We start from the raw sequence: 16,435 nt of genomic DNA on the forward strand, positions 1-16,435 counted from the left end.
TTATATCATAGCTTGCTTATATATTATACAATTATTATACATATATATATATATATATATATATATATATGCAAGCGCGGTATAGCAAGCAGCGCATGAAATGCAAGCAGCTGCTATGCCAGAAATTCCTGTTTCCCAGGCAGATCCGAAAAATGTTTTCGAACGCTCGTAGCTCCTCTCGGAAGGCAATGGCAAACCATCGACAGTATCCTCGCCAAAAGCACTTCTCTAATAAATCATTGTTCGGAATCGACGTTAAACTGTAGGTCCCATATGTGTACAACCAACGTGCGCACCACAGGCATATGAGAGAAGTCACCACGCTCGACCACGAGCAATAGAACTGAGGAGAAGGAGGATATCATAGATCAATTACAAATTAAATAAATAAAATGCCTCTAAAATGTCGTCTTTGTAATAAAAATGTCTTCTCTTAATAATTAATTAATTATATTACGATCTATTTACATTATAATAATTTTAATATTGAAACTACTACAAATATAATAAGCATGTTTTAATTATAATTTTGAATTCTGTTACAATCAATTTTAGCACAATTAAAGATTATTTCTAAAAACTCTGTAATTAATTATATAATAATTAATTTTAAGTAAAATTGATATTACATATAGATTAGAATTATAAATATAATCCGGATATTAATGTTAGAATACTGATATCCGAATTTTTTAAATTTGATCCTGAATTTAATTAACAATAAGTGGACAATAACTATTTTAAATAACGATAGTTATTCATCGATATCCGGATATATTTCACAATTCTTATACAAATTATAACTGACATTTACATATGTAAGACTTTATATAGAGTATACAAATAAATTATTATATCGACATAAAGAAAATTCAAGTTAGTACTTAATGATACTAGATTAATTAATAAGTAATTAATAAATCAATTAATATATTATATATACAATTATTTCAAAATTTTGTCATGGAATCGAGATTTTTATTGTAGACTTAAAATTTTATTATACCCAGATCTAGATTTTTATTGGCTGTTATAATGGAATCTATATGTACAAACACAATAATTATAAAATTGAAAATCATTGTATGTAATTAGAATAACAAGATTATATTGCAAATATGTATATTTGAAAATTTAGATAAAGATATATAACTTAGATATATATATATATATATAAAATACAATTTAATTTGATTAAAAATAACATTAGAAGAATATGTACATAAGTTAAATATATAAACAAACTTATAATATCTATATTTTTTCAAATATCAAATATTCAATTTTATTACATTAATTATACGTAATAGAATATAATAGTTACTAAAAAAACTAATATACAATATTAATATTTGCAATATTTACCTCTGTTGATTCTCTTGATTTCAAAGAGTTTACCAAACGGTATCGTCATAGTAAGAAATTATGCTATTTGCATTTCTTTCAGTAAAAAATCGTTGTTTTATTTCGTCTATATTGTTGCCTTGAAAAGGCAATTAATATATATTTGTTTATATAATATTATTTATTTTGAATATTAATAATATTAATAACATATAGATATACATGAGTTAAATATTTAACTTAAAAAATTTAAATATGTTTTTTAAAACTATAAATACTCAATTTTATTATATTAAATGTACTTAATAGAACACATTAATAACTCGAAAAGATAACACATTTACAATGTGTGTAACATTTACTTCTGTTGATGTTTTTGATTTCCTATAATTTGCTAATATATTCGGTTATAATTTGAATTTATATCCGCTTCTTTAGATAACAGGGGAATCACATTGTTAAATTCTGATTTTAATGAAACTTTGTATACATATAGATTATAAAAATACATATAGATCATAAAAAGATAAAGTTAGGAAATATTATTATAGTTGCGACAGAGAGAAAGAGAGAAAAATGGTTTGAAGAGATGACATCGTTCTTTATAGATAACGCGGGTTTCAACTTTCCCTGTTATATCTAAAAATTATTCGAGATATCAAAAAATGTTTTATTTCAAAACTTTTATAATAAAATTATCTATTCATCCACGTCAATAATATTTTTGAATAAAAATTTTTTTTTAATTTGAAAAAAATTATTCATTAAAAAGATTACTGAACTAAATGAATAGAGATAATTTTGTTGTAAAGCTTTTGTTTAAAACATTTTTTGATATCTCGAATAGTTTTCGAGATATAACGGAAAAAATCTGAAAACCGCTTTACTGCGTAAGGGATTTCACTCTTTCAAACCGTCGCAACGGATATTTTCTAAATTCATCTTTTTATATAACTTATATGTATAATATAAAGGTTCATTAAAATCAGAATTTATCACCTAGTGTGGTTCTCCTTTGTAAAAACCTTCCCTCTTTTGTCGCATTAATCTATTCTCGTTATTATTTGCAAATCTCTCTCTCTCTCTCTCTCTTTCTCTCTTAACATAGATTTTTAAATTTCGAAATCTAATCTTAATGACATTAATAATGACATTAAAAGAAATGTAGGGGAGACCGAGGACAAAAGTAACAGTGTCATGAAAGTAATAAGTCCCTTGCTGACTTACACAATGTGTTAATTTATTTGTATTATATAGTCATAACTAACATCCCTATCCCCTCTCTTCTCAACTAGTTATCGTAGAAAAATCGCATGGAGGAGAATTTATGTATTTGCATTATCCACGTGAGTATCTCTCCTTTTGGATTTTTTGTGTTTATGTGTAGTTAAAGTCTGTATATCGATGTAATTATTTGCTGGTGCATTTTTGTAATTATGAAATGTGTTTATAAGTTCTTGTAATAGATTTCGACAAGTCTTGCACAGTATTTAGGTTATAATGCTTTTAAAAAATGTGTCTAGGAAAAGTAACACGACATTCTGTGGACGAAAGTAACATATTATTAAAGAAAAAAGCACAAAGAAACAATGAAAAAACAAAGAAAGATAAAAAAAATAGAAAGCGATAACCCTTCAAAACGACTGGTTATGCTTAGCTTATTTGGATTCCTTTCTTAAAAGCCATCCTGGAGAGAAGTGGATTTATTGCATAGAGCAAAAACTGTTATAAATGTACCAAAGGTAATTTTAACTACATGTGTCATAATTGTGATTCAGAGTAAGAGCCGACATCTTTTTTTTTATATGTGTAGGCAAATGATTATTAAAAAAGTACAAAGCTATTTGTAATATTAATGTTAATAATAAATTAATGTAATTGTTTGAAATGTTAATTCTATTATAATTATTTTCTTGCCTACTGAAGATAATTTATGTTTTTCAAGTTATATAAAAATTGTTTTGTTATAATAAATTATCTTACATAAAAAAAAGTATCTTTTATCTTATGTAAAAAATATATTTTTAACGTATTTTCTCGAAAATAAGAAGTGTTACTTTCATTCCTACAGTGTGTTACTTTCCTAGACCAGGATAAAAGTAATAATTGGCGTAGTAATAATTCGCGTTGCGAAAAATCAATAATCTCTTAAAATATATATTACTTGGGGCTTAAACACAGATGCAATAATAGAGAATAATGAAAGTTTCTTAAGACATGAATAACTTTTTTATACCTCTAAAAAGGAAGTGATAGCTAATATATATATAAAAAATGTTACTTTTGTCCCCGGTCTCCCCTACATAAATAACTTATTTGATTCAAATTTATATTTAAATATTTAATATTCAATTTTTTTTTACTGATTTATTTTTATCTGAATACGTTAATAATTTGAAAAAATGAAACACATTCATATTTGTAACGTTTACCTCTATTGATTATTTTGATGTCCAGAAGTTTACCAATATGTAACAATAAGAACTTTTCCCACATTTTCTTTAGCTACCGATTGTTGTATCATTCTATCTATTTGATATCTTTTTGAGATTTTGTTTGCTTCTATTACATACGTGACAATTAGCTAAGTGAAACCTTAAAATATCTTTTAATATTTTGTAAAATATTTCAATATTAAATTTGCAAAATATGCATGCTGCATTAAGTCCTTTATCGAATTTGTAATATTGTGAGAGCGAATTATTTGCAATTATTATATTTATATTCGTACCTAGGCTATTATTTCCTGATGATGATATTTCGTTAGATGCCATTTTAAATTTGGTATACATGCTTCGAAAAACAAAATACCACAAAATTTACATTTTTTCACGTATAAGTTTATTTTGTCGAAATATCGATATCATACCAAATTATCGGTTTCCCATTTCAAGCGATCTTCTTTATTATATATTTTATAACAATGGTATAAATGTTCTTTCATACACATTATTGTGCTTCTAGTAATCAGTTGTATAAATTTGCGAACACAATTTGCACATTATAAATTTGTTTAATTTATTAAAATGTACCCACACTCAATTATCTGATTCTTTTGAGGAGTTATCATTATATCCACACAGTATCACGGTATTACTAAATGTACGATGTATTGATTATACTGAAGATACTGAGAACTTATTTGGGAAGGAACTTATTTTAAAACGAAATATGTTATCCTTTATTGTGTAAATATGTTTGAACCTTCCTAATAGTTAAGACACATAATTTCATTTCTTATTTGATTCCCGTATAAGTCAAATATTTAAAATTAAGGGTGATTATACATAAACACATTTCATCATGCGTTCACACGGTCGGCACTTATGAAAATGCGTCGACACTTCTTATCGTCTTATGCTCGTATTTATAGAGAGTCAAGCCTTATATTTAAGGCTTCCTTTTATCTTCAACTGCTCTACGAATTATTTCATTGGCTACTGAGAATCTAAAGATAATTTTAAGGAAACCTTAAATATAAGGTCTGACTATGAATACGAGCATTAGGGTACTGTTCCATGACAGCTTTGTGTGTCCGTATGCCCTAAGGGACTGCGCACAATAAAGGTATAGAAACAGAGAATAGAAACAGAAACAGAGAGAATTTCAACTTCAGAAACTGTGTATTCTATAATATATTGTTTTTGATTGATTGAAATTCTTATTCTCTATTCCTATTTGTTGTTTCTAATCTTTCATTGTGTCCCTAATGCTTCTCTCGCGCAGCGAAGTGATTCGTCCGAACGGATTCGTGAAAACATACACTTTCCATAACGATAACCATAAAATGTTTCGTAAAAATTAGCCAATTGTGATCTGTAAGCAATAATACATGTAAGCAAATGTGAAATTGTCTCTGAAATTTTTATTTGTGCGTAAAAGTACTTGCAGGCAACTAATCTATGGACACATTCAGAGAAAAAAGTCGTATCAATAACTATAAATTTGTAGTGAAATAGCGTCTCAACTATACATATTATTAAATTCTAATAAGAATACTAGATTAAGTGAACTAAGAAAATGTAGTGACATTAATCATATAATCAATTACAAATGGTTAATATTACTATATTTTCTTAATTCACTTAATTTACTTATTGTTCTTATTAACATTTTATGATACATAGTTATAAATTTATGTATACATTTCTTATTTATTTTTATCTTCCAAGTTTAAAACCAATGCTGCGCCTTTTACTGTAAGCTGAGTGGTTTTCTTCTTGGAAGAAACTAAACTCCGCTACGTCCTTTTGGAGACAAGGCTGCGTGCTGAGAGACTTTAGAGAAAATGTTTTTAATATATTTCTTTAAAAATTACCTCAACAATGATTAATTAGTTACATAATATAGTGTTTTATTAAAAAAAAGTTTTTGTCTAAACTAGAAAAATGTAATTGTTATATCTGTTTGTATGAAGTCCAAGTAACTACTCAGTAGTTGAGTCATTATTTTACTACCAATTAATAATGCATACAATTTGTTACCTAGGCTATATTTTTATAAATATTTAGTATTACTTCAATTTCTATTACTTTACAAAACTAACAGGTACTTCAATTGCAAAAGTTGCCAAATTTATAGTTGCCAGAATTAAAAAAAAATAAGAACCGATTATGAATACCGGCTTTACAGTTACTGTTACAAAAAGTGTGTGGTGATCTTTATAACGTCTTTCTGTAACGCTACAAAATAAAATAGCCAGTATGAACTAGGGATCTCGGCAAAGAAATCGATTTTTTTAATTGATTGAACCTGAATCGTAATTACAAGTATTGATTCATCAAAAGATTGAATGTCAAAAAGAATGGATTCGGCAAAGATTGATCTATTAAAAGATCAAGGCTAATTGTAAATTGCATATTATAGACCTCTTCGTAAAAAAAACGATTCCAATGCATACAGCTGGTTATAGAAAGGTTGCAACACTTTTTTCTGAAGGTGTTTCAAAACTCAGTCTTGCTCATAGAGTAGTTGAACACAAATGGTTGAATAAGTAAAACCAATTGCTCGGTGAGAGCAAGTTACATTTCGAAACCCATCGAAAAAAGTGTTGCGATCTATCTGTGACCAGCTATACACGGAACATCGATCTCAAATTTTGAGAATCGATTCGTAGACTTAATCAGAGCGTAAGAATTGATCTAAAAAATCGAGTATCGAAGATAAAAGAATCAATTTTCTAAAAAAATCGATCTTTGATAACACTATTGCGCAGATATAATATGTGGTAAAAAAGCTCCGCAACGGCATATAATAATAACGGAATCTTCATATAAAATTGCAAAATAAAAGCTGCTAAAAAACTATAGGTCGATATTCTTACATTTAAAATCGTCTTAAACACGGCCTTAAGATATCATAAACAAATAGCTATGTTCAGCAGAAAATTGCAGCAGCTTTGCAAATGTTGTAAAAATTTTTAATATGATTGGTTTACATATTTAGATCCGAGGAAGTATCTATATATAAGGGCATAAATTAATCATATTAAAGAATTTTACTATACAATTACAAAGCTGCTTTTTCTGCTAAACGCAGCCATTCACAGAGCTGTAGCATCTTAAGACATTATTTAAGATAGTCTTTAAAAGAATAAACTATGAATACTAGTCTTAAGACTTGCCCACAAAAATAGCCATAACTGACTGGTGGAATGTAATGTATGATTCACATAGCGTACGACATCCAACATACGACGTCTGATATCCAATAGGAAAATTTATTTCTTTAAAAGAAAAATACCGCTAATTAGAACTGAATTTACTTAAACTTATTCTACAATAGGATCGCAAACTGTAAGTCATAAGAAATTAACCAATCATAATCGATTATTTTTTTCATATTCTGGATTGACCAATTTCTTACCTTTGATTAATTTCTTGCGGCTTACGGTTTGCGACACTATTGTAGAACAGGCTTAAGTGCGACTTAAAATTGACGGATCTTTATGTAAATCGAGCTTGCTCTGGTCTACTATTTTTCGAAATGTAATCGATTATCGAGACAAGTGTCGCGTTTGCAGTGATTTCGATTCACTTGATTTCGATGCTACAAATGCTGCAAAGCATTTGTGATTAATTAATTACAAATACCACCAATGAGATATTGTTAAAGATCATTAACCTTAAATAAATTTTCCCAAATTCTCATAAAAAGAGCTCCAAGGTAATTAAAAAACGCTCTCATAAACAATCGACAATTGATATAAATTTGTAATTATTAACATAAATATTTAACTAATATATTTTATTAAATTTATGATTTTTTATTACATAAATGCTCAATAAATAAATATGCATACTTGTAATGTTATAATATCTTATATATTATCACAAAAGTACAATTTTTTTCTCTACAATTATTAGTACTTCTATCAATAATCAAACCCGAATGACATTAAAATCACAGTTTTAAATAAAAATCAAGTATTATTTAATTTTGCACACATATCTACAAAACTAATAAATCATAAAATTAATACTATGTTATCAATTTCTTATCCTTAATCATATAATTTTTAAGTTTTAGTAAACAGCTTTGACAGAGACGCGACTCCCGTAAGAATATCGATCTTTAATAGTATCTCATCCGTGCAAAGAACGACTACGTTTACAGACACTCTTAATCGAGTTTATTGACATCCGTAGTTACATATGAAACTGTCAATCATAGCTATTCCTCTGAAGAATAGAACGACTGTGATTAGCCAGTTTCTAACTACGGATGTTATTAAACCCGATTAAAAATGTCTGTGTAAACATAATCATAGAATATGGACTGCACCATCCGTATGTCAAACTGGTTGACAAAAATGAGTGAGATAGGACGCGAAGACAGCCAGTCTTATCTTTTTTTATTCAACGATGTAATGGAAGAGAGAATTAATGAGAAATAAATAATTGTTTTCACACTCCCTTTCTCTCATAACTCCCATTTTTGATATACTATTTAAATACGCGAATAGTACAGTCTATACTTTCAATTAATAAAATTCTTTCTTCCGATTAGTCAATCGAATGCTTCGAAACATTTGTATAGCGTCAAGTGAACTGTATCCATTCTGTACGGATAATCACAGATCGCTGGTAACCGCGTGTATGTACGTGTACGACATGAAGTCTATAACAGTATCGTTACTCTGTAATAGTATCGTTGTTGGAGAGGTATCTCTAGTGTTACTAAGAAACGTCTCTCGCTAACTCGGCTTTCTCTCTCGCCGTGTGCTTTTGAATTGAAGACGTAAAATAAAGGCTGAGAGTGATAAGTACAATTCCCGGATTTGCGACTTGAATAATGAAGAGTCTTTAGTCTTGACATCAAAACACAAATGATACATATATTTCGCGAAATTCGTTTGCTTAAAATATTCATTTGTGCAGTTTCACTTAAAAATGTGTCTTGTGTATAATTTTTGCAAAATGCGACTGTGTGTGAATAAAAAATTAATTTTTTCGAATAAAAGTAAATATACATATGAAACAGTTCAATAAGATCAATATTTATATATTAACAATACAACTTTATAATTTAAGTGAACATTTTCTCATTTATTTTAACTATTTTTTAAAAACATATCTACTTGTTGAAATAATTTTTTATCCGAGTTTTAAAATGTCGCCAAAAATTTTCGTTTTATTTTCAAATACAGTATAGAAGAATTTAACTTTTTATAATTTTATCAAACCATTACAAAACCGTATGAACATATTAAGATATTACTTAAGATAATCTTGAAATAAGAATTATTGATCTTTATCTTTGATTATTCACCAAATTTCAAAGAAGGATAAAATAATACGCTTCATGCATGAAGCGAAATGCATTCATAATCAATTTCTATGTATTTGAGAAATGTCTTAAGTACAGTCTTAAAATATTATAAGCCAATCACAGAGCTGTATTAGAGTCTTAAGATATTACTTAAGACGGTAATGAAAAAAGGATTACTAATACCGGCCATTAATTAGATTTTATTAGTTATATCACTTTACCGATTGCGTGGCGTCAGAGCAAGTTGGCAACATCGTTTTCGAAGTTTTTGGTTAATAATGGATACTCTCCAGCAAGACATAAATGACACACTGTGACACACAGTGAATCATTATATCCTTGTTGTTTGCGAATATTAAACAAAGATGAAATGATCATTGTGTTACACTAGACTAGTTTCCACCGAAGTCCTCTCAATTTGGTTTCACTTCAGTGCAGTTTCCAATAGAAATACTAACACAATGCCATTTCCATTGGTGACCTTGTAGATCGAAGCGGAAGTGAAATGAGCGCAATCAAACGCATTTTCATTGACTTAAATTTGGTTTTACGCTACATTAAGTGTGAATTAATGTTTCAATGGAAACTGGACCATTGTTTCTTGTTAGAAAGCACTAAATGTAATGTAATGTTCACACGATACGATTTCGAATTCCGTAACGCGTTTAAATTTGAAATATACAGTAAGTATATAATCGCAAAAGTTTTGTGTTTAATGAATGTAAATATCCTTTTCGTGTCAAAAAATAATAAGGTGTACGATTAACGTTGAGAGTATCATGCAAAGTACGTGATTAATCGCTGATTAATGCGCCGATGTAATTAACCCTATTTTCGTGAATATTACGTGAGCAGTGGCTGAAAACAGCTGCGGAGAAATCTAAATCTGAAAGGAGAAAAAGTTTGGGAGGCATCAGGCGACGGCGAAGGAACTCCTTGTAAGAAGAATATAATATTTATTATTTATTTATTACTATTATTCTTATTTATTATTGTTTATTATTATTATTCATAACATTTTTCATTTGTTCTCGATTATTTAGATAATTTATTTAAAGGCTGCTCCAGAGTCCAGATCATAGTGATTTCATCATGTTTCATTGTCAATGTATACCAATTTTACTATATACATAGAAAAGATTTCCGAGTCCGATACCATATTATACTCTTCAATCTATTATAAAATGGAATTGATATAAGGACAATTATATTTATTATTGAAAGAAGAATATTTTACTCTTTTAAATGAAAAATTCTTAAATTTGGAATAAAATGATTAAGCACATCGCGCCAAATATTATGGCGTCAATCATTAGGTCCACACACACCCACACTTGTAAATTATACATTTAAATATAAATTTTATAATAATTAAATTTTTTTAGAAATTATCTTGTTAATTAGCTTGTTAAAAATCGATTTTTAGACAAATTAAATCCAATGAATACAATATGTGTGATTATTTTGTAACAATATATATATATATATTTAAATATTATTTTTAAAATAATTAAATATTTACTTCATAGTTATGTAATTGCTAAATATCCATTTACAAGAATGATATTCAACACGCAATATATATATAATTATTTTTTGAGATATTCGTGTATTTATTTCTTTGGTCATTGTTAAAATTTGAATTTTATATTTGTATGTTACAGACCGACGAAGTTACAATGCAATTACAACTCCGCTGCTGTGCATCATATCTGTGAGTCACATTATTTTTTATTTTACATTTTGCATTTTTATTTTATATTTTATATTTTATGTTTTTATTTTATTATATATTTGGAAATGTGTTTTAATATCTTCAACTAGTTTTATAAAATCATAAGAACAAATTTTGAAAAATACACTAACAAATGTAATGTTATATATTAACATTATTTTATTACCATGCAATTATTAAATAAGTGTGTGTGTGTGTGTGTGTGTGAAATAATTAAATTAATTTATATATATATGTAATATATATATTTTATATATATTTTATTTATAATTAAGTTATTATATAAACTTCTCATAAAATGGGTTGTAACAATATCTTTTTATTTAAATTTTTTTTAATAAATTAATATACCGCGATGAGACATGGTATAACACATTTTTTATTAATAATATAATTTTTTTCAATAAAACAATCTTATACATTACTATTTTCCTGTACTGCAATCTAACATGTACATTGCAAACGGTTAACATTATTCTGTTTCCTTAAGTTCGTATGTACACTTATTCATTTTTCTTACAGCAACTTTACAATGCATAGTTGAGATGCTATTTTTCCTCAATTTCCTAGTTGTTGGTATAACTACTTCTTTCTCAGAATATAACGAATAGCAGAATAGAATAGAGAAAGCTCTTTCTGATACGTGCATACATTTACATAATACACGAGATATTTTGTAAATTACATCTTCTTATTTTCTTGCATATTCCCGCGTAAAAACATTTATTTTCCATCGAAGAGAGAGATACTTAAGAAGTTTCTAAAATTTATATCACAAAAATTCGGTGAAGAATCAATCATTTTATAGCCGTGAAAATTTCGCGCCGTTTTGTTCGTTTCGTTTTCCGCAGTATTCTCCAAATATGGACCATTCTTATCTAACAAAATGAAGAAAATATCAAAAGCGTGTTCGTCTTTGGGTTTAAGAGTTATGGACGTTGTTGCGGCGTGAATGCGCGTGACCTGCGATAAAAGCGCAGGTGCGATGATGAACCGAAAACAGCGATCGTTTTTCATTGCGCCTAGATACAGGGAAGCGTGCAATCTGTTCTGGTGTGGCGCGTGAGTAAAATCGATTGGGAGGGATACGATGAGGTCGCACTAACGCCAAGCTCGAGTTCCATTAGGCGCAACGGTAACGCCCGGTGGTCCGTGCAGCGGAAACTCTCTATCGTGTAACGCACGCGACATGCACTCGCAAGCATTTCGTGCTTTGATAACAGAAAGCGCAAAAGGCTTAAGCGATATTAACCTGTTAAATCTAATTCCTCCAGTTAAATGTAATTCCCCCTAAATCTATCTTAAAAAGAAAATGTATCATTTTTCTCTGTCCCAAGAGGAATCCATTTCTAATTGGAAGAGTGACGAAAAATTCTCTGCTTCGAGATTACTAAATGAGTATAACTTGAGTTTCGGCAAAGACAAAGAAAGCATTTAACAAATTCTTCTTTTTTTCCTCTTGAGTGGATATAAATGTCTTTATAAGTTCTACGAAGTGGTACGTGAGTGGAATAACCTGGAAGTTCCCAAAACGGCTCAGCTATAATTCTCACAATGTGAAACCTTTTATCCTTTTTCGTGATTAAAACGCACCGCTGATTGCTCTCTATGGATAATTGCAGACAACCGAAATTTTCGAGTAAAGAGACACAGGAAGAAAATAATAAATCCATTATACAGAATCGAGTTTTATTTCTATTAGATCGAATAAAGAGTACATTATTGATTAAATTGAACATATATGCACATGTTTTTAATGCAAAAAGATAAATTTACAATTATCTGAGCTATACTGAATCAATAATAGATATCATAATTAAAAATTTTTATATAACGTGCTTATCTCTCAGTTAAAAAATAAAAAATTTGTAGATTACATTACTGATACTAGATGCTTTCTCTGTATCTTTCTTTTTTATTTATTTTATAATTTTTTATTACTGTTAATTATCATCTATTTTCTTTTATGATCGTAAAATCTCGATAATTGGATATATTTTCACGCGATCGACCATGATATATAGTTACTTTACTATTATTTCCAGTTCTTGCTTCGTAACTTAATCATATGATCCATAGACTCTTCGGGCATAACTGACAAAATTTGTAGATTATATTATAGATTTTATTCCTTTGTGGATTGGTGACCTCATTTGCGGATCACGCAGAAGACTCTTTTATTTTATAAACTGCTTGCTCAATTTTTGTGGAACTTAACATATGGGATAATTTGATAATGAATATTTATTTGAATCTGAGGTTAAAAATAAAAAATTCAAAATGGTCGATTCAATGTGAATTAAACGGATAGAATTAAAAAAAATAATTTGTTTATAAAACTTGGTTTTAAAGAATTTTTAATTGGGAAATATATAATATCAAGTTTCCAGTTGCTTTATTTGAATCTCAGTGCAACATATAAACAGTTAATACTAATTTCCAAACTCTGATTACGAACCCTGTAACACTAGATCCTTCTTCATAGAGATTACTATCCTTTTGAAATTCGATATTTTCAGGTTATATTCAAACATACCAAGAATCTCTTAAATCCGAGTTTCACGATAATCAAATTATTGTTTTGAAATGTGAATTTTAGAATTTTTAGATCGGAATCGCGTTCAGCGACCCTGAAAATCTTTACAAAGCGATCTATCATAAATTACTTTATGAGAAAGCTCCAGTTTTCAAAAAGTTAAATTCTTTCTCTTTTATTTGCTTTATTATTTTTTATTACTGTCAATTATCATCTATTTTTTTTTATAATCATAAAACCTCGATAATTAGGTGTTTCGCACGATCAAGCATAATATGTGGTTACTTTACTGCCATTTCCAGTTCTTGCTTCGTAACTTAATTACATGATCGATAGACCCTTCGGGCATACTGACATCCCCGACCGACTTCGATAATAAAATCACACGAATTCCCAATTGATTGAAATCGCGCGATAAAACCGTAAGGTGGTAAGAATAAACGGTAGGCAGAGATCGATTCTTTCCTTCTCGGATAGTTAGAACTATCGGTACGAGCTGCCTCGAAGTGGCGCGTGAGTGGAATCAATTGGAAGATAGGAAGGTAGCGTTGTAGCATCCAAGTAGAAGTTCCATTAAGCTCGAGGAACTCAAGAGGCAGCTCTCTTCGTACAGTCGGGTAGCCTTGCGACCGAACGACGCGTGCTCGCAGCTGCAAGACGATCAAGCAAGTTTCTTGGAACTCGGACTCCCGCGATGCTTCCCGGGACAATGACTTGTAATTAAGGGTAAGATCGACCGCCTGATATTCCGCGATGGTCCGGAAACTACGGCGCCGGAAGCTTCGAAGCTCTCTTCTAATGGCCGATAACGATTGGCTGGTAAAAACTGCTGAGTTATTTATTTTTCATGAATCTTACTCACTCAAGATAGTTATGCTAGGCTCGTGCTGATGAATCATTTGATTTAAAGTTTGTTAGTTTCACAATCTATGCTATATAGATGCTATATAGGTTATCACTTACTCAAGAAGCTCTTTACTTAATTTAATTTCTTGTCTTTGTTTTGCGACTTCTGGTGAACAAGTTTCTAATGCGACCGTGTTCTCTCTATTTAGGTAGAGAATAAGTGGACCAAATTATAATAATTAAAAGACAAAATAACAATCGAAAAATTAAAGATAGGGATATAAGAATCAAAATAGTTAGTGGCGCAAACAATTTAAAATGAAGTGTCTTCGATAAAACTTGAATCTGTACAATGGGTACTATAATTACAAATTTCCACTTCATCAGCGTAGAAATACAACATAAAATTGATTATCTCCCAGTCTCAAGTAAACCATAGCAATCTTTCTTCAAATGAAATATTCCCAAACGTTAATTAAGAGAAGCAGGTTAATGATTTAAATTAAAACGCTAACTATGTCTTTATTTATTTAACTTCTTAGTTAATGATACTCAGGCTCGATCCCACTAACATAAAATTAACTTTAATCTCGATTCTACTTCGGTTTCTAATTCTGAGAGTTAGAAAAAGATAAAAAGTAAATTGAATCTAGATTAAAGTTAATCCTATGTTGATAAAACTGGACTTATAAAGTATCATATTTGGCATCAAGAAGTCAAGCAAATAAAAAAAGAAAACTCACCAAAGATCCAAGAGTGTGAAAGATACGTAACACTAGTAAAACTACAACTATCCGTCGCGTCATTAATATTAAAATTGATCAATGTAAAAATGAATAAATTAAAAAGTTATAAGACAGTCAGAATAAAATTAATCAAAGTGACACGACTAAACTGAGTTTCAAAAAAGAAGTGACGGAAAAATAAGTTAAAACCATTAAAGTAAGAAATAAATAGATAAGCCAAAGTTATAAAATTAAATAAATAAATGTAAATAATAGATGGAACGTTGCAAATTGAAATTACAAAATTGGAATAAATAAACATAAATAATAATAGGAATGTCGCAGATCGCCAAATTTAAAAGAGAAGAAATCGAATATGCTTTATAATATACTCAAACCAATATACATATTCATGATGTAAGAATCCGTGGTTTCCGACTATAAATTGAAGCTATCCTTTTTAATAAAAAATAAGCTTTTATGAAAGAACATTAGACATTTTAAGAAATTTCAAATCGAGAGAATGCGAACAATATATTTGACATTGTTCCAAAAATGGCACCAAAAATGCTGTCGCATATCAGAGCGTAGCACTCTTTCGGCGCGAAATTCTCTACGTTACAATAGGAAATTCCACAGATATTTTAGCTTTCAACTTCTGACGGTACAAAGCGAGTCTCTGGCCACGTGCCGTCCCTTTGGTACGCACAAAGATCCCGTCGTGTGAAATCGTGGACGCGAATCAGCTCGCTTACCTAAGTGAAGCGCGAGGACGAGACGAGTCGACTCTCGAAGACAAGACGCGAAGGGAGACGTCTCTTAGAAACGTTCGCGAACACGAAGTTCAAGAACTTTCTTTTCGTAGAAAAGGGAATTGAGAGGAAACGCGCAACGACGTGGCTGAATGGAAGCGCACTGTCGGTTGTCCGACACGTGATCGGAATACCCGGGTCGTCCGCCTTGAATTCCGTTCCCAGTCAGTCCCAGCGTAGCTGGGTTGCGTTTCCGTACCATGGAACTCGGATATAATCAAAGCGTATATCCCGTATCTCGATAGAGGTACCAGAATAGAATCAAACCGCACCAAATCAAATCGGCGAGGTCGAGATTCCGCAACTGATTATGATGGATCCTTTACGACACTATCGATCACTCGATACGATATCCGTAGTCTCGGAGTTGTGCTCGGCCTTACTGCGCGTTCACGAATGAAATACGACTCTGGTTGATATTGTTTCCGTAACGGAAACCAGCTATGCGCGAAGCAAAGCGCGTCGCGATATCGTACTCGGAAATAAGCGAGAGGTTTTCCGGAATTCGGAGCACGCAGGAGTGTGACACGTGATAAACACCGAGATAGAAAATGTGTATCATACATATACGGTTTTGCTGAAGTGTCTAAAATTTTAGCTGAAGACAATTGAAAAGTAATTTTATAGGATTATTGAACTAATTAAATAAAATACTTGTATTTTAATT

The 16,435-nt window shown here is 29.8% G+C and overlaps 1 protein-coding gene across 3 annotated transcripts in view; it reads left to right on the forward strand.

The window, feature by feature from the left end:
- LOC105154829 (defective proboscis extension response 20) overlaps window positions 1-16,435 on the forward strand; it is a 190,184-nt gene that overhangs the window by 106,952 nt on the left and 66,797 nt on the right. For all 3 annotated transcript variants that reach the window (XM_011070571.2, XM_011070572.2, XM_087407290.1), the window contains exon 3: window positions 10,779-10,828. The gene's annotated coding sequence lies outside the window, so the exon portion shown is untranslated. The remainder of the gene's footprint in view (window positions 1-10,778; window positions 10,829-16,435) is intronic.

This window comes from Acromyrmex echinatior, chromosome 6 (assembly GCF_024713525.1).
Source record: "Acromyrmex echinatior isolate Ae372 chromosome 6, ASM2471352v2, whole genome shotgun sequence".
Lineage (NCBI taxonomy): Eukaryota > Metazoa > Arthropoda > Insecta > Hymenoptera > Formicidae > Acromyrmex > Acromyrmex echinatior.